The sequence below is a fragment of the Leiobunum rupestre genome, chromosome 2 (assembly GCF_980474605.1).
Source record: "Leiobunum rupestre chromosome 2, qqLeiRupe1.1.hap1, whole genome shotgun sequence".
Lineage (NCBI taxonomy): Eukaryota > Metazoa > Arthropoda > Arachnida > Opiliones > Sclerosomatidae > Leiobunum > Leiobunum rupestre.
Window position 1 is genome coordinate 45,591,896 of NC_143385.1, and position 19,375 is coordinate 45,611,270.

Genomic DNA, 19,375 nt, shown 5'->3' on the forward strand with positions numbered 1-19,375 from the left:
TGCCAAGGTTTTCCCCTTGGTAAGTGGAAGAATTCTCCAAAAATTCATTATGCAACTTTAATTGCATTGCAGTGCATAAATTTTCTTTAAACTTATCATTCCTAATACTCTCTTCTATCAAATCTATCACCTTTCTTAAATCCATACCATAACAATTAACTAACTATTAAAATAATTACACTTTTGCCACAACATTAACTAAAAACCAACCTAGACCACTTTTGCAATTGTTAGTTCGTATATTACAGCAGACGACGCAAGCCGCTTTACCGCGTATGAACGCTAGGACCGTAAATCACTGTAACTCTACGCGGGCTCAACAAGAGAAATAGGGCGAAACTCTGATAGCACGCGATTTTTCGCTGTTTTCATACTTCCTCCCATTATCCACATCTGACCGCTGCTATTCAAAACACCAATGTTCTACCATGGTTTTGGTATATTTAATTAAGACTTGGCCAGCCCATAAAATATTCCACTTCAGATTCCACGAATTTCTTTTGATATATTAAAAAAGTATAGTTGTTAATATTGAAATGAAATAGGGAGGGATTTTTCTTGTACTTACTTTTTATATTTCTTACGAAATCAACTGTTTTACTTAAATAGTTAAAATAATTCAACATCACAGCTGACTGAGCTGAATTCAACTTTAACCTACTGAGAGCAAAATTTATTTTTCTTTGATAAGCAATTTTACAGTGCCATCGTGTGTCCGGGAATTGCAAACACTGTCGTCTGCTTCTTCAACGCTCTCATGGGGAAAAAACGTACCACGAAATTTTAACATTACGGGGATAGGAAGAGGCGCCTCTCTGTAGCGAAGCGACTTTACACTCTCTGACTATACGCTGGAAAACCAAGCTGCAGGGGTAGCGACGGCAGCGCCACCTATACCCGTTTCGCTAGCGAATGGCATTTAATTTTTATGCACCGGACCGCAACGGTCGGGCAATAAAGAAGGTATTAAGCTTGAGGGGAATTCGGCGAACTGTTAATTAGAGTGACGAGCGTGAAGTAAAGGAGGGCGTGAGGTAAAAACTCCTTCTAGAAACGATTTCCAAATCTTGGTTAAAACTAGAATTTCCCAGTTAGGTGTTTAATCCTAATTTTACTTTATATACCCAATTTTACGTTATATTCCAATTTTTACGTTACAATATGTATATTTTCAATAATAGTTGTATCAAATTTAAAAACAGTTAATTTTAAAAGAAAGACAATGTTATATATTTATTATCATCATAAATTATATAATGTATAATTATTTAAATATTAGGTATATAATAAAAATAATATATATTTAAGTATATTATATAATTATACATAATAGTAATATTTTATTTTTATAATATTTAAATTTACTTGTTTCTTATTTAATACTAGCCGTGAAGCCCACCCCAGTAAGGCCTCCCTGCCCCCTTTCCCCATGCCAGAATTACCGGGGTACCCATTCCCCCCGCGAAAATAACATTAAAATTCGTCTTTCTCTCTCGTCCCAAACCCCCCCAGTGAGGAATCCCTTCCCCCCTTTTTCCATGCCAGAATTTCCGTGGTACCCTTTTCCCCATAGTCGAACCACCTTAGTAAGGCGCTCCTCCCCCTTTTCTCCAAGCCAGAATTACCGGGGTACACTTAAAACTTGCCTTTCTCTCTCCTCCCACCCCTTCAACTTTTCCCCATGCGAGAATTCCCGTGGTACCCTTTTCTTCACCAAAATTAATCAAAAACTCGTCTTTCTGTCTCGTCCCAAACCACTTGATCGAGGCATAGCAGCAGCTGAGAGCGCGCTAACGAACCTAGGCATTAAGGCCACATACGCCTAGAGAGCCACTGGACCCTCAAATCGGAACGACCCCTAAGTCCCCCCCCCCCCCCCCTTGAAAGAGAAAAAATATTATTTCGGGTGTATTGCGGGTTGGGACAAACCATTGAGTTGGGAATAACACTATCTAGAGCCCCAGTTCAAATTTTCCCCATAGGCTTTAACACAGCATTAGTGAAGATAGGAACGAAAATCATGGGAGGGTTATCAACTACGACAAAAACCACCTATGAGCGAAAAATTTAACTATTTAAATTAAAAATTCTTCGATGGCCTCTGCCGCCACCTATTAGCGACTTTGTGAACTATAATAATTTTTACTTTTGAATTGAAGAGGGAAAGCGACGCGTTTTTAAGAAACATTTTGAAAACGCGTTTTTTTAAATTAAAGTCATGTATATCTGAAAACTCTTTATTTACACAATAAAGGTTTCTTTTGTGAGTTCTTTACTATTTTTTCATAGAGTTTGAGTAGGAAATGCGCAGTCTCGTGTTGCGAAAATAATGGAAGAAACAAAAAAGTTTCTTGGCATAAGTAGGAGCAGCACTAATATTCCAAAAAATAGACGACATTTTTATTCTAAATTATTCAAAATTATAATAAGGTTTCCAGGTAAAGTGAATCCTTTGTTGCAAAAATGGCTCAAAGCCATTGGAAGATCAGACTGGGTTCCAAACGCAACAGATGCAGTTTGCGGTGATCATTTTACAGAGGAAGACTTCAGGAAAAACACCACTTTGAAAATGCTTACAAACACCGCAACACCTTCACTTTTCTTAAATACAAATTTTAGAGCTGGCATGGTACTATTTAAGAAGAAAACAAATTATTAGACCATTACTTAGATAACTTTTTACATAAAACGTACAGTCGAAAGTGGGGTGGCGGAGTGGTTAGCACTTTCGCCTCGCAGCAAGAGGGGCCGGGTTCGATCCCAGCTAGTAGCACTGGTTGAAAATCCGGAACCACTCCTTATGCGTAAAGTTTGTAAGTTCTCTCCCCACTGGATAATGGGGTTTTCCCCCGAGATCTTCGGTTTCCCCTTCCCATTAAAACTTGCTAAGGTTAACGGTAATAGTTAGTGTATATTCTTTATTTATTTATATTCATTATTTATTTATTTATTTATATTCATTATTTATTTATTTATATTCATTATTTATTTATTTATATTCATTATTTATTTATTTATATTCATTATTTATTTATTTATATTCATTATTATTTATTTGTATTCATTATTTATTTATTTATATTCATTATTTATCTATTTATATTCATTATTTATTTATTTATTTATGATCATTATTTATTTATTTATAATCATTATTTATTTATTTATAATCATTATTTATTTATTTATATTCATTATTATTTATTTGTATTCATTATTTATTTATTTATATTCATTATTTATCTATTTATATTCATTATTTATTTATTTATAATCATTATTTATTTATTTATATTCATTATTATTTATTTGTATTCATTTTTTACATACTTTATTTTGTTTTAGTGCAATTTAATCTTTTAAAATATTCTAAATTATTTCAAAATGAAATATGATTTACCAAGAAACTTCGTTGTTTTATTTTTTAGCTTTAAATTATAATAGTTCACAAAGTCGCTAATAGGTGGCGGCAGGGGCCATCGAAGACTTTTTCATTTAAATAGTTGCATTTTTCGCTCATAGGTGGCTTTTGTCGTAGTTGATAACCCTCCCATGATTTTCGTTCCTATCTTCACTAATGCTGTGTTAAAGCCTATTAGTCAGGAGACAATAGGTGATTATGAAAAATATCGGTGGTCACGTGATTTGGTTAAGTACTACCAAGTTGAAAGTATCAAAATTGGTCCTTTTTGTAAATTCGTCTGGCTAGTAGTTCTTTCTATAAAGTTTTTATGCTTGCCCAACTTGTCTACGATGTTTCTTTTTCGCGGCCAACCTCGCTCGCGTTTTACCCAAGTTGGCAATGTACAGGTCTGCCATATAAGTTTGATATCGCCGGCCACGTGCTGCGGTACTGGGTTCTGCTACCGATGAAATGGACTCATTAACTTCAAAGTAAGCTATTAATTATAATAATTAACTTATCTATAAATTTTTATTTCTGTACCTATTGTTAAAATTAGTTCGAAGAAGAAGTTATCTAAAGACAAGGCAATCAACAACAAGTTTGCTTTACCTATTGGAGGCTGGACCAAACAGCTCAAAATTGTGCCAAAGATATTTAAGGAAAACTCAATTACAAAACATCACCGAAATGCCAAAGCCAAAAAGCATCTAACTCTAGGCTACAGAATGTTCAAGGCCAATAAAGTTTCCGATTTGTTATTGAGTACTGGCTCCGCTATTACAGGGCTACGTACAACAACCAATACCTCAACCCAACCGACCAGCTTATACATTAAAAGCAAAGTGCAAGAGTCTTTCTCTCTACATTCCAAGTACAATGTAGCAATTAAATTAAGTACACAAACTGGGTTAGTCGAATCAGCTTGGTGCGGTTGTAAAGCTGGAGCTGGAAGCTTGTAGGTGCTGTATTGTGGCTTATTTTAGACTGCAAAAGAGAAGGTAAAATTTTCATTCCAGAAGATCAAGCCTGCACTGAAAAAGCCCGAAGTTGGAGTTCACCAACGACCCAAGGAAGTCTCGGCAAGAAATTGTTTAATGATCTGGAATTCATTAGGCATACTCCTGGAAAATCTAGTCAACCGCTAAAAGATAAATCAAAAAACCTACAGACTTACTCCTGTTTAAAACTATTGGATGAAAATGAAATTCTTGAAGATAATCGTATAATCGCATCACGCATTGAAAGCTTAGTAACGGAAAGATTTAGACCGCAAAACAAACGGTCATTTATGTCTCGTATTCAAGAAAAAAATAATTTCAAGCCAGCTGTTTCCGTGATTCTACGCACTCAAGAAGTAACTCTTACAGTTGAAGTTCCGACAGTGCCACAAATACCTCTCCCTAAGGGCTTACTTGAAATACCTGAAAATGAAGATATCCTTAGTCTCATTGCACGAGCTTTGACTAAAACACCTGACAGGTTGAAACTGTCATTAGAAAATGCAATAACTTTGGAACTTGAGACCCGGGAACAGTCTAACTGTTCATTATGGAAGTCGGAGAGAGAAGATAGAATCACCGCTTCCAAATTTGGCCAAATTATCAAGAGAAAAAAGGAAGCGAATGAAGCTCTGATGAAAGCCATATTTAACTCCGCCGATTTATCTAAGAATAAATACGTCCTAGCTGGATTGAAAAATGAATCGGTTGCGACTACGAAATACAAAACCATCCACCCAAACGTTACCACATATTCAGTAGGCTTGTGCGTAAATCCTTCCTTTCCGATGCTTGGGGCATCTCCCGATCGTTTAGTATTTCAAGATGGAGTAGGGTTCGGACTTTTGGAAATAAAAACCCTAGCCAAATGCCATGAACTGGGTTTAAGTATTGAAAAAGCTGTTTCAAAAAAAAGAGTCGTCGGCTAATTTCTTAAGAACTGATGAAAATGGTAAGATTGTTCTAAATCGTAACTATAACTATTTTTTATCAAATCCAAGGGCAACTAGGCTTGACAAACCTGGAGTGGTGTGACTTACTTGTTGACTGTGGTGACGATAAGCCTCACTGTGAGAGAATCGCTTTTGATTCAAATGTATTTTTCGGAAAAATGGTTCCTAAATTACTTTCATTCTATGTTGACCATGGAATCTCCTATCTTGAAAAGCTACGAATGTGATAAATAACAGATCTCATTTCTATTAATATACCTGGATTTTCATTCAAAATAAAAATGTACCTTACTTAAGGAATATTTGAAATGATATGTAAAAGACAAAAATACAAATGTACCTGATTTAGGAAGTTTTAATTAAAATTAAAAAATTTAAATGGAAGGTATTTCATTGTATTTTTTTTTTAATTATTTGGAAATAAGCTTACTATTCGACTATTTCTGGGACAACATCAGTATTTTCTTTTTTGACATCAAGTAAGGGTTCGTTACAAAAATTTACAAGGTACACACAAATTTTACACACCTTATTCAGTTGAGCATGCATTGTGTTAGGGAAAATTGTTCTTACACTCTTAAAAATGAAGAGTTAAAAAAATTGGGTTGTCTCACTGCAACCCCAATTTGGGTTAATAACAACCGAACCTTAGTTAATTTTTAAAAATTGGGTAATTTTTTATGGGTTGTTTTATTAAACCAAAATTAGGTTAAGAATTTGGGTTGAAATCAATATAGAAACTTTTCAACTCTCATTTGGTTTCAAATTTTTTAACAATGGTTAGCTTATTCCTACCGATTCTCATATTTGTTGAAAAGTACATATTTTGTTACTATAATAATTAAAAAAATATGTTGAAAATACAAAAAAATCATAAAAATAATGCAATGAAACGGACATAGAAATTGTCAGTATGTACTCTCTGGGGGGAAATCGTTATTATTTGTAAATTTCAGAAAAGGGAAATCGTTATTATTTGTAAATTTCAAAAAATCCTGAAATTTTTCACGGTGTTACAAATGTTAGTTTTTGAACGCTATACGTGGTAGACGAAAATTTTCAATAATCAAGTTGTAGTCTAGAACATACTCGAAAACCTTTAATGGAATTGGTCTGGTGGTAATCGGACGTTTCGTGACTGAAATAATTGGTCGTGAAAAACAAACACGCTGGTACTACCACGTAGCGTTCAAAACCTAACACTTCTAAAGTCGTGAAAAATTTCATGATATTTCTGAAATTAACAAAAAAAATAACGAACTCCCCCGAGACCGTACATAGTAAATATTTCAAATTTCTAGAAAGCATAGATCTTGAGAAAAATTCCTGGGCCGATCAAATTAAGACACCCTGTATAATAAAAATTAAACGACTTTCTTAGATATGAATGTTCTTTCATGGAGAAATTGTAGGAGTAAAAGTTAAATGGAGGACACACATGGATTATTATTTATCAAGGTAAAAACTGTCTTGAGTTTTCGACCCGCGGGTCAGTATTCTTCAAAAACGTGCTATTCGCGCTATAAACAACGTACCCTACCTAGCGCACACAAGGGAACTATTCTTAAAAGAAGCAATTTTAACTATATATCAATTATACGATTACTTATCAATGTTGTTCTTGTATAAAGATTATCATGGTGAACAAAAAATTATAAAAATTAAAAAAAAACCCTATCAACTTAAGAAATAATTATATGTTTGAAATTCCACACTGTGCCACGAATAAAAAATTTACATCTATTTACTATAGTGGAATAAAACTCCTAGACTACTTGACAAACAAAATAGACATAAATAAAAAATATAATGAATTTAAACGTGATCTTAAGTCTGTCCTATTGGAAAGAGATGTATAAATTTTATTAAATCAATTCTTTTTTTATAACCTTTTTCAACGCGGTATTTTCTGTTTTAATATTTTCATTTTGTTATTTATATTTTATGTATTACATTTGTTAACCTTTAAAAAAAAAAAATTGTTACTATTGCCATCAAATTATAAAAAAAATATTATTTAAAACAAACAAGGGCTTACAAGTCAAACAATGACTTAGCCCTACACCACATTTGTATCTTCATAAAAAAATTCAATAAACTTGAAACTTGAACCTTGAACCTTGAACCTAACTTGAACGAAACCAATTTTCTTATATATGGTGAGTGAGGGTAAGAATGGACACTTTTTGTAAAATTCGATTTAAAAACACAAATTGAGAGTAGACCATTTTAAAACGATTTGAAATACAAATAATGAATGTTCATTTTTAATATATTCTGGTTTTTGGTATTTAAATTTGTGAATTTTTAAAACAATAATTATTTTAAGAAATGAAGTGAGTAAGTCAAACATTGGACAAAATAGTTTTTAATTAGCCTGGGACAAGAAGGGTAGATATTGTAATATTACAATATTAATATACAAAAATATTAATATATTACATATTATACTTCTGGTGTCCAGTTATCACACAAATAGTTTACGGTATCTTTGGAAATTTCTCCTTCGGGGTTTATTTTGTAAAATTGTAAATTTTGAAGATTTCTTAAATTTCCCATAGAAATTTATGAATTTTCTCAAGATTTGCTAAAATTTCAATTAAAATTTCATAACAATTTGCGAAAAACCATCAAATTTCATAAGATTTTTTAAATTTGAGAAATTTATTGGAATTGATAAAAAAAATTAAAATTTTCCAAAACATTTGAGAAATTTGAAAAGATTTTCTAAAATTTAATACGTAATTTGAAATTTGGAATTTTTCAAATCACTGGCGTGTACGAAATTTGAAAAGTATCGTACCCCTCGACTCTCCTTCACTAGCAATGTAAGCGAGGCAGCCTCATCATAAATGCAAAATTTAACCATGGTTAGTTTAAACTAGTAAATAGTAAGTAATATACTATAGAGACAGATACTTCATGGTTTAAATACACTTTTATTAACCTCACAGCCGTACACAGTCAGCCGTCTGCTTTCCCGGGAAATTTGAATATGAAAACTTGTTTATAAAGTTTCCTTTCAAGGAAAGACTTTAAACTAAATCCTACCTCGTTTAAAATTGAATACAATCGACATGTGATTGATCACAAAGTAGGCTGTCCAATCTTAAACTTTGCACTAGTTAATTTAAATGCTTATAAAAAAGGCAAAACATTCATTAAATTATAAATTTCGTGTACTAGAAAAACGCCCAATTGCTTAAAATAATACTTAAACAATTTATTTTTATCTCACCATTTCATGTTTGCATGTTATATCTTATTTCCTAAGCCACAAAACGAAATTTCCAATGAAATTTCAAGACATTTTTTTCGATAATTTTAGTTGTTTTATTTCAAGACTTGCTGTATAATCTGTCGCGATGTAAATATTTAGTAATAAATTGCATGTTTTAGGGTATGTTTAAGGCTTCAAAATGAGACCAATTTTGCGCTTTGGCATCAAAGAAAAAATTTTCAATTAAATATTTTTCAAAAGTGTCCAAACTTCGTCATGTCCATTCTTACCCTCACTCACCCTATATATCGTATAGTAATAAATCTACAAAGTTATCAATCGTTAAAAAAAAATTATTTTTATTTTTAACAATTGATAACTTTGTATTTTTTTACGAATCGATATATATATAAGAAAATTGGTTTCGTTCAATTTAGTGTGACAAAGACCTGTGGGTCGAAAGCTCAAGACAGTGATTATCTTGAGAAATAGTAATCCATGTTTGTCCTCCATTTAAATTGGATTCCTATAATATCTCCATGGATCCTTTAAATGATTCATCTCTAAGAGGGACATTCATTTGGTCTTATATAGGTAGACGAAAATTTTCAGGTCAAAAATTTACCTACCTAGCTGCAATCACGCGATTAAAATTCAACCCAAGGCGAGGTAGTACGATAAACCGTTGTTTTTCTAAATAATTACTATATAGTTGTTAGCTTCCTTGCATTACTTGGAAAAATTAGCCAAGTTTGATTTTTTTTTTGTGGAATAGCCTAAAAACATACTATACTATCGAATTAGGCTTGTCTTCAAAATTTCTTACGTGTAATTCCATTATTTTTCGCTAATCGAATGAAGCGAAAAGTTTTGTTTTTTGTGGCTGAAATCGTGTAAAGTTTAGAGTAGTTGGCTTATCTTCCTTAAGGAAATCTAAACGTTTCTTATACTACCACTAAGAAACTTACGTTCCACACAGTTTTAACAACCTTGTAAAATATTTGAAATATTTTTCATTTCAAAATGTTTATACAAATAAGTAAATTTAATATTTTCATGAAATATTTTTGGTTAATAAAGGTAATAACTAAACAAAATTTTTGCTAGTAAGCTTATGAAAACAGGTTTTTTAACCTAATAATTAAATATCGCTTTAATTGCGTCTACATACAAAATAAAACAAATATAATTAATTTAATATTTTACCTTAATAATAGTTAATTATTCTATTTCATTAAAATAGTATAATTTTGAAGAAATGACGCTAATATTTATATTCTACAACGGCAATAAAAATATTGACCAAATAGGTTTCGGAGGCCCACATTTTTGTCACAAATCACCTGCATTTACTGGAATTTACTGTTGCGAAATATGGGGTTAAACCCGTTCTATTTATACTGTCCACGCAGAGCCGCAGACTACCGATTATTTGGATTTCCCGAACAATACCCCATCGCGATCGCGTGCTTAAAGCAAAGATACTTGTGGGCTGGTCATTTCAAAGGTTTATCGTGGACTTTAAAGATTTAAACGTGTATTTTTAAAATTGCTAATTTAATTTTAATAATGGGGGAAACTAAAGTAAAAACGCGTAATCTTATAACAATATGTATAATCTGTAATGAGAAACTGACATTTGCGCACTTTTGAAAATTTGTAATAAAGAAACTAACAAGTTCGCTAAAGCGATAATATAATTTCGTTTACCTCTTGGTCTATTTTTAATAACTGGCAGCATAAATCCCTTGCTTGAACGAAATTTTGGATCAAACTGTTCAATATTATATTTCCTTTATAAACTTTGCTGTTATGGGGGATATCATTAACCAGCAAGGCTAATACCCGAGCCCCAAGTCAGCTATCGACTTTTTATCCCGTTTTATAGACAAAATGCTTCCAGGAAATGGGCTCACGAATCTGTAGGCATACCGTACCAACATTTTAAAATTTTAAAGTAATACGTTAGTATCAAAAGTGACTTAACGTAAGAACAGGGGTGAATTCACCCTTTCCGCGCCTCTAGGCACCAAAACAATTGCCGCATCTTGGCATTGTCAGCTAAGTAGGAGCCAGCCAAGTACAGGACCGTGGGTGTTTATCAGAGACTAAGAAGTTTGCCCCCCCCCTAGTAAATGTCGCCCTTGGCACGTGCCTACTCTGCCTAATGGCATAAGTTAATGATAACTCTAAGTAGACAAATGGCTATGCTGCCTATGGCGGATATGCCTGTCCAAATTGACCTATGTCTCTCCGTACTGCGTATCAAAGTAGCCTTAACATGCACTTGGAACTTCCGAAGCTGACTTTTCTTTAATCCCGTTTGGTGCAAGGCTAGCTTGAACTTCCCCAAAAGATATAAATTTCGGTATTCCCTTAGAAAATTCGTTCCCCCCACAGAGGCAAAAGAACGTTTTTTTTTTGCAATTGGTTTATTTATCTCAGCCCAATATAGTTTCATTCTCGACCGCACAGCGGCGCTGGGTCCGAGATATTTTTCAAATCTTTCATTTTCGCGGGAATCGGAGAGACAACATTTGACATCACATTTTCTGGACAAAGATTCCACCTTGAAAAGGCTTATTTGTCTACTTAGAGGTATCATTAACTTATGCTAATGGTTAGATTTGGGTACATTTGTTCGAATTTCATTCGTCCGAACGGTGGTACAAATGTACGAATGATCATTTGTTCGAATGCCGGAAAACAGGATCGTATGTCCAAAAACGTATTTCATTTGCCCGAAAAATTTATCACAACTTTTGTCGGTGATTTAGTCGTTCAATTTTTGTTAACTTTACTGGCGAATTTCATTTGTTCGAATAATCGTTTGTCCGTTTTTCGAACATTAGGAATTGGTTGTTTTTTAAATATTGTTAATATAAGAAAATAGTAACATTAAAGTGAACCTAACCTAACCTAACCTAACCTAACTTAACCTAACCTAACCTAAAATATCCACAACATTGATCGATATTAATATGAATATAAAGGAAAATATACAATATATAGATAAAGCAGAAATTAAGAAAAAACAACTTGAACAAACAACGATATTTACAATGTAGTTTTTTATTTTTAATTCTTGCGTTAAAAAAATCCGGACCAATAAAAACAGCAATAAGAAATACTAGGGATGCAGCGGTTCCACTTTTTTGAACTATTTCGGTTCCGGATCCGGTTCCGGTTCCTAAATGTTTACTTTATCAGTTCCGGTTCCGGTTCCGGTTCTTAAAATTTTAATTTAGCGGTTCCGGTTTCGGTTCCGGTTCTCAAAATTTAGAACCGATCGGTTCCGGTTTCTAAACGGTTCCTATACGGTTCCAGTTTGTTTAGTATTAATTAAAGTTAAATACACAAGCAATTAAAATGAAGTTAAAGATAAATAAAATCCACAAAATTTTATATTCTAAATAAATAAATGTGCTGGATTTTATTTATAATATAAAATTTGTTTTTGATAAATTATATTTTAAAAATAGCAGCTTTTTCAGTGACGTAGCGATGGGTTCGAGGTCCTCCCGCGAAACTGTTTTTGGGCTCCCTTATAATCATTAAGGCCGAGTCGTGATTATCGCCATCTAGAGTTAGGGCTTACATGTATCGCCTTCTACAATTAGATTTAACACGTACTTGCATGTTAAATATATCAAACGCTTGAAAATGGCTTGAAGCCCTAAGTGAAACGATAAATCACGGCAATCAGCGTCTGGAGCATTAAAAACAAAGGTTCTGGTAGAATCACGATCTAGATGACTTAATGTAAAACAATTAAAAAACAATTATTGCTACTATTCTCTCGTAGGGAACTCATGTCAGCGCGTTATTTGTTTATTCAATAAAGTAATTTAAAAATGAATCTTCTATTTGAAAATTTCCCCGGTTTCATCGTTTCAAGATGGACGGGGGGGGATATTGTACTTTCAAGTTTTGGGGAGACATTGCCTTCCCTTCCGCTCCTCATTTCAGGGGCGTAGGAACGTTTTAGAAGTTAGAGGGGGCAAAGAGAAACGAAACGGGGGTCTAGGAGCTTAGCCCCGATGAAGAGTGAGTAATGGGTCGTGAATGTCATTAAGGCATTAACAGTAACAACAGTTATCATACGAAGTGTATTTTAGTCTTTAGAGTCGTTTATGAATTTAAGATACACAAATCCACAATAATAAAATGAGAATGGTTTTGAATTTTTAAAGGAGTGTAGCTTCACCGAATGCATGTGTTACTGTTTGACTACGATGTAAATTGGCGGGGAAAGACACAGTTGAGCTTCTATAAGCTTTATATGCTTTTAAATTGAGAATGTGAGCTTTTGAAGATTTCAACTGACCAAAGAGTGGAAGGGGCAATAACATTACTTGTCCCTACCAGAAAAATTCTAGGGAGGGGCATTGCCCCCCTGGTTCCTACGCCCCTGCCTCTTTTCATTGAAAAATATAAAGACGGGATTTCTATAACTCGTTTTTGAGTATATTGTTCTAAATGGAGTTCATATTATTTCGTTCAATAAGCATTGTCATTTGTGAAATGTAAGCAATTAAATAAGTTGAAATTTTAGATTTTCTAGAAAAAAACTACCCAGGCCAGCGATTAAATTATGTAAACGAATTTTCCTTACCTTAAAAACTTTAAATTCAGAAACCCAACTTAGTTATTAACTTACAAGGTTTAACGATCTGCTATAAAACACGTGTCTCGATACTTTTCAAACTTCAGTATGTTACTTTCATTATGTACGTTTTTTGGATAATTATGCGACGGTTATTGTGGTTGTATTTATAAAGTTTTGGGCACGCCTGTTGAAACATAAAGAAATATTTGAAGCAAGTAAAACATTAACTTGAGTTGACAAGAGAAAAAACTAGACGAGGCCTCGCGCGGTTGGACTGTAAACAGTCCCATAGGCAATTTGGGGGCTCCTCGATAGAAGCCCCCCCGCATTGCGGAGTCTGCCGGGGCCTTATTTACGCCACTGACTTTTCTGCAATTTCTCCTATAAGTCGGTTGCGAAGGGGTTCAAAAATTATGCTTGCCCATCGCCCCACTAAATAATTGCTCGGAAGGCACACTAGTAGCAGTAGACGACAAATATTTATTGTGGCCTTTGCTACATTTGTGAAATTGTGTCGAGTTTTCCGACTGAAGAATATAAAACTAAAACTATCGCGGATTTCCGGATTATGCCAGTTTTTAAAGCAAACATTTGGAGGACGAGCCCATTTTCAAATTGAGGATTCGTAAGGGTGTGTCAGTTGACAGTTAGGTAGAAACCCACATAGAGTTATCTGAGATAGGATAAAGATGAGTTTATATGAAAAACTAATAGTAAATTAGGAAGTTTAATTACTAAATTTCAACATGCGCTAAATGTTGGTAAATAAAGTTATAGAACCGTTTAAAAACCGTTTAAAACAATGAAAAGCTCGGTTCCTGTTCCGGTTTCGGTTATCATTTTTTAGCAAATATCGGTTCCGGTTCCGGATACGGTTATCAAATTTTTTATATTATCGGTTCCGGTTTCGGTTCCGGTTCCTAGAATTAACTCGGTTCTTCTCGGTTCCGGTTATCCGTTACATCCCTAAGAAATACAAATTTAGCGACAGAATAGGCCGATAAAAATATTTCGCCTAAGTTGTTCTCTTTCCCTCACTACTAGAGGATTTCGGAAAGGGGGTAGGAAGGAAAAGTAAGTCTGTGACGTATCAACAGCAGCGCCATCTATGTACAGATATCAAAACTATAAAAAAACGTTAAAGCAAATTTCGTCTGCTGCAGAATTTTTGTGAGAAACATAAGCCTTAGAAAGAATCGTGGCCTTACAGTAAGGCCACGATTCTTTCTAAGGCTTATATTTACAATTTATTATCGCGGCTTTTTTCCTTCATTTAAATATCATCTTAACCAGTCTTTTTCTAATAATTTAGAGCAACACCAGTCATTATCTGGTAGGTAGGTTCGTTCGTCAACCGCTTTTCGAGATTTATTTCTCGATTTTCTGACGCTTTTCGCACGCGCGTTGCGGGCGTGAGCGTCGCGTGGCATTTTCTAAGGTACGCTACGATTCGTGTTTTCGCATCGATTTCCGATATGGTTTTTAATTTCGTTTAGCACGTAGGTGTGAAACACGAAATTTATAAGAGAGTGCGACTCCGCCGCCACCGCCGTAGCGCATTATAAAATATTTCTGCTGCTATCTTCGATTTAGACAAATTAAATATATTTTTTGAATATCTGACAAAAATATATATAAACGGATAATACAAAGGACTTCGTAATTATTTTTAAAACACATTTAACTATTCATAAACTTCAAGTGAGAACTGGCACCACCAGATGGCGAGGGCGGCGGCAATATATATTTGGAATCAACCCGGGTTTATCTAAGTTATATGACCATTTTTAGTAATTTGAGAAAAAGAGGTAAGGGGGGGTCACTAAGTTCGGGGTATCAATAGAGTAGTATCACCTCGTAGCTTTGGCCATGGCCGCCATTTTATGCGCGTTTTTTTCTCTATAGGAAAAAGCATGGGTGAAGTTGCGTGATGTAGCACTGATACTACTCTATGGACCCTCGAGCGTTCTTAGATGGATAAAGACAATCCGGCGACAGCTGTTACAGTGAATAAAAGTGAAAATCAGTTCTTGTATTAGAATTTATTTGTAACTGGTAATCGATATTTATTGACAAGTTGTATTTTTTCAATATGGGAATATAGGTAAATTTATAAAATGTAAAATAATTCCCTATTGCGTAATGGTAAAGTCCGATTTAAAATCAAACATTTGGAAAAAATCGAATTTATTTGATATTTCTGCTCAATAATATTTCAGTGCCGGAAATATTCGAAATGTTTTCCGTAAAATATATGCTATAGGTTGTAATAATATTGACTATTGTAACCTCGTAGCGAAAGTGAAGGTAGGAAAGGTTTTGTCAGCCGTGACTAGTGACACCAGTTAGTAAATGTAAAATCTATACTGTACTTATTTAGACGTATTAAAATGGCCAATTGTCCGGCGACAAGCGACAGGTTGAAAAAATGGTGTTGGTCCATTTGATCGAAAAATATGTGATCGACAGTCGATCATTATACGTTGCAATTGATCGAAATTCCATTTGATCGAATCCCATTTGTCATTTGTTTCATAAGATCGAACCTTCAAATGATCGAATACTATTTGATCGAATTCAAAAGTATTTATAGTACCAGTTGGTATGTTTTTTGAATAATGATGGAATAATTCATTGCTTAAGTGCAGAAGGAAAAACGATGGAATTATTCATTGCTTTAACTGTATTAAGCCACAAAGATGGAATTTTTTATGACATCGACGATAACGGCCCGTTGTTTTTGATATATATAAATAGGGTCAGGTTAGGATAGGTTAGGTTAGGTTGATGTACGCGCGCCGTAGGCGCGTATGCACCGTTGTATACGAGGGGTCTGACCACGTTCACGGCCCTTCTATTGCTAAAAATCAGTTACAGAGTTTGTTTTTTAATAGGTATTTCTATTAATTATGTCCGAGATAATATTTTGTTTTCTACGTCACTGCGCTCAGTTTTTTTTCTGTATATTATTTTTCTTTAGTACAGTTTAAAAATATAATTATTATTCATAGAATCTACTGTAGTAGATTTGTGTAAAGTTCTTTTGTTCTATATTTATATCTTACATTTTTTTTGTTAGCGCGTTACCTGTTCTTGTTTACTTTTTTTTTAAATATATAATCAATGAAATATTTTAAACTATATGATGTATCACAGAGGGCTATAAGTCGCCTGATGACTTGGCCCTCTAATGTATAAATTTAACGTCCTTTTTAATAAACTTTTTTTGAATTTGAATTTGATCTCATTCTGACTAGATGTTGCCTTTTCGATTTACTCCCAAAAACTAGTAGTTTTACCCTACAGTAGCTTTCGATCAAATTTCGTTCGATCAAATGCCGTTCGATCAAATGCCATTTGATCAAATGCCATTCGATCAAATGAACTGTGATCAAATGGAAATTCGATCAAATGGGACCCGTTCGATCATTTGGGAATCGATCAAATAGACTCAAACTGAAATAATAGGCGAGGGACTGTCCTCCGTTGAAAAACAGCGGGGTGCCAACAGGGAGGCAGAAATTGAGCCGGTCGCGGAGTAGGCAGGCCGCTCGACCTTCTCCAAAAAAGTGCCCGGGAAGGGCCGAGGGTTAGGAAATAGTTTCTGGCTGACAGGCAGAAGAAAATAGTGGAAATTAAAATCAAGTCTAATATCCCGAAATTGTAGCGTGAATCAATTACGTAAAACATGAAATCAAAATGAACATCGTATTCTAAAATCTCAAAACTATTGAATCACTCCTCGGTTTATATCCCGAATATTTTCTGATATTTTTGTCGTCTTCTGGACAACTGAACGTTTCCCGTATGTCGTATGGTCGAAATGTTTGTATTGATACTGAAGAGTGTTACCTCGTAGTGTAGGCGAAGGTAAAAAACGATTTGTCCGCTATGACTAATGAGGCGAGTTTGTAAACGTCACACCTAGTGTTAGTCATTAACACCTGACAGTAACGCGAGGTCAACAGCTCAGCGAAGAGGGAAAGGACTAAAGAATAGGCGAGCGAGCAGAGCTCGTCTTAAAGCAGCGGGGTGTCCACGGACAGGCAGAAAGTTCACGTTCACAAAGCAGGCAAAACGCTCAACCTTCTCCAAAAACCTGCTTTGCGGGAAGCGTAAATGCAAGGCGAAGCATCGAGGGTAAGAAATTTTCAAGGCGGACAGGCAGAAGAAATACTAGGCCTTTAGCTTGTGAAAGGTATGCCGCCAAAATACGAGATCCCGCATTCGGCGAACGTGAAAACTTTAGGCAACGGTTGGTTTAGCGTACTAAACCATCTATTAATTAATTAACTTATGATTCTTACGCAGGGGCGAAACAACCATTGGGGCAGGTACATTTTTTCGAATTTCAATCGTCCGAAGGGTGGAAAAAAGGTTTGAATTTCACTCGTCCGAACCGCCGAAATAACAAATGTTTCAATTGTTCGAATTGGACAACTTGTTTGTTTCATTCGTCCGAATCGGTGGCATCACTTATCCGAATAGGCCGATAAAAATATTATCCTACGAGGAGACTTCCCATCAGTACTTCCCCGCGTAAACCTTCGAAAAAGAGGATTTCTCTGATTGGTCTGAATTTACGGCCAACTTCGACGATTTTTTTGGCAATCTAACGAATTCGCAATTCGCGAATCGGCAAGTTTGAAATGATGGATTCTCCAAAGAAAAAATTTGTTAATGTTTTTGATAAATGTAAATTAAATAGCATTTAAATAAAACAGCAAACAGATCCTCCAATTCCAATTAGACGATTCATTTTATATTTTTTACTTATAATTTACGTGTTAATCATAAGAAACGTTCGCGTAAGGCCACGATTCTTGCTAAGGCTTATGTTTCCCACAAAAACACTGCAGCAGACGAAATTTGTTTTTAACGTTTTTTATAGTTTTGATATCGGTACATAGATGGCGCTCCAGTTGAACATACGTCCCAGACCAACTTTTCCTTCCTACCCCCTTTCCGAAATCCTCTAGTAGTGAGGGAAAGAGAATAACTTAGGCGAAATATTTTTATCGGCCTATTCTGTCGCTAAATTAGTATTTCTTATTGCTGTTTTTTTGGTCCGGATTTTTTTTTAGTGCAAGAATTAAAAATAAAAACTACATTGTAAATATCGTTGTTTGTTCAAGTTTTTTTTTTCTTAATTGCTGCTTTATCTATAAGTTGTATATTTTACTTCATATTCGTATTAATATCGATCAATGTTGTGGATATTTTAGGTTAGGTTAGGTTAGGTTCACGTTACTGTTACTATTTTCTTATATTCACAATATTTAAAAAAAAACAACCAATTGCTAATGTTCGAAAAAAACGGACAAAAGATTATTCGAACAATTGAAATTCGCCAGTAAAGTTATTATAAATGGAACAACTAAATCACCAACAAAGGTTGTGATAAATTTTTCAGGCAAATCAAATACGTTTTCGGACATACGATCCTGCACTCTTAAAACAGTTGGGTTAAATATTTTGGGTTGTTTTAGTTTTAACCCAAAAATGGCTAAAATTGACTAGTTTTGGGTTATGGTTTTTCTTACATTTTGTTCTGGGTCAAAAAACTGGGTCGAAATGTCTAACTCAAAACTTTGGTTATTTTTTAAACCCATTCTGGGTTGTTATTAACCAATTTTGGGTCACATGTTCTTACAACCCAAAATTGAGTTACAAAATTCGCGGGAAAATTAATTATGACGTCACTATCGTAACGATGCGTCAGTAGTCGCGCGACGCCATATTTTTCGCGCGAAAGCAGCGTTTTTTCGAGTGAGTGAATGTTGATTTAACGACTTTATTGTGCAGCATCTTCATAATAAATATTTAGGGTAAAAGTCATCCATGAACAGGTATATTCAAGGTCATTTCCCCAATAAGCCTAAACATGCATGCTTCAAACAGCCTTGGAAATAACGGTGGTCAGGTGGTCAAAGACCATTTAATTAATTGCTCAGACCAGTTTATTTATTCAAAATTTTGGGGGTCACTGGTCACCGTGTCCAGTTTATTAATTCGAAATAATATCAAAAAAACAGAAGGTGACCAGTTTAATAATTCCAAATAATAGGAGATGACCTATTAATTTAGGGTTTATATCAATTTTGATTTCCCTATTCACTGGATTTCTATGTACAGCGACTCCGCTTACTACCGCCGCGGCCGCAAGTTGAGGTTTTATGTAGAGTACCT